Genomic DNA, 1710 nt, shown 5'->3' on the forward strand with positions numbered 1-1710 from the left:
TTTTTTTTCCTGATTTTTTTGTTAATTTAATTTTTAAATAGTTCTGGAGGGTGTGGACTGATGTTTTTGAGTGACCCCTCACTCACGTCGTCGTCCTCTGCTCCACCTCCGAGTGAAATGTCGCCAACGAGGATGCTTGGCAAACTTAAATTTTTGATTCTTTTACGCCCGTGGCAGGCCAAGCCTCCAGACAGAGCTACGTACTCAAGCCTAAAAACAAGAGCAAAACAAAAAAAAAAAACAAAGGGGTACCGAGGATGTTGCAAACGGGACGACGCACTGCCGCTGGTCGGCCTGGTGGTGTTGGTGGAGGTGGCGGTCCACCAGGCCAATGACCGGCGTGCGGTCGCGTGGGCGGGCGCTGTGCGTCAGGCGAACACCACCAGGGCCCACAGGACGGCGCCAGGGCTCGCGCCGAGGCTCGCGCGGAGTAGTATGGCGCTATGGCTGCGTCGCGCGCGCGAATGGCTCGTAATTTATTGCCGCCTCTTTTCAGTTTCCGCGCGCGACATCCTCGTCGCCTCAGACTCTCCCGCCCCACGAGGTGAGGATGCGTGTGCGCAGCGGGCCTTTCAAAATCTATCGCCTTCCTCACCCGGCCCTACACCGTAAAAAAAAATATAACCGAATAAACTTTGCACTAAAAAAATTGCAAACATTGCAAATTGAAAAAAATAATTAAATGAGTGGTAAATTTACGACAGCAAATTCTTACTCGTCAAGGAAAACATATTTTTAAGTATGGAGTATCGAAAAAAAATTATAGACATTTTCACATTTGAAAAACAGAACAAACTGACATTGTCCATGTAAAAAAAACATTCCATAATCTGAAATATTTTTCTAGATAGGAATGATGAAGTAGGCTTATACGTTGTTAACAAGTAGCCGAACAAATTTTGTGCGCCAGCGTGTGACAACTGTTCACGTCACACCGATAAATGTTGAAGTGCAATTCATATTTGCTCTTTTGCGTTTGCTCGCGCTGTTGTGATATCGTCTAATCACCGCTATTGGCTATTAGATCCGACACACGCGGCTTCTGGGATAACCGACTATATGGCTGGCGTATTATTTTCCTCTGCACAGTGTGTGTGTGTGTGTTCCTCCGGTGGGCGTGAATGGGAAGATGTCACGGCTTTTCAGGATCTCTCACACAGGCGCACTCACTCACACACACACACGCGCGCGCGCACGCACACACTCACATTCGCACCAGGCGAGCTGAAAAGACGAGGCAGCGAGGCGGGGACGCCCTGCTGCGAAAGATATGACATTCGAGGCGACAACGCCAAAAGGCGTTGCAGACTCATCCCCTCCTGCTTCTCCTCTCCTCTTCTGCCGGGAGATGTCTTATGATGAATATGGTACACAGACGCCACCAGGATGTTGGCGAGAGAGAACACGCGCACACATACACACACACACATGCCAAGTGTTCACCCGATGCTTGTCGTAAATGCGAGAGAAAAGAAAAACACGCGAGTTTGACCGCGCGCGCGCATTCTCGGAACGTATTTCAGTCACTATCTGAACACATGCTGCGGAAGCTAAATGTCTCTCTATCCTAGCCCGGGGCGGAACACCTTGCAGAGCGGGCCAGCCCGTCGTACAAGCCTGTCGTCCGGGTGCCTACCCACCAGGCGCCTGACCGCCGTGCAGGGTGGGCCAGCCCGTCGTACAGGCCTGTCGTCCGGGTGCCTACCCACC

Source organism: Frankliniella occidentalis, unplaced genomic scaffold (genome assembly GCF_000697945.3).
Source record: "Frankliniella occidentalis isolate FOCC.00 unplaced genomic scaffold, Focc_3.1 Scaffold89, whole genome shotgun sequence".
In the NCBI taxonomy this organism is placed as follows: domain Eukaryota; kingdom Metazoa; phylum Arthropoda; class Insecta; order Thysanoptera; family Thripidae; genus Frankliniella; species Frankliniella occidentalis.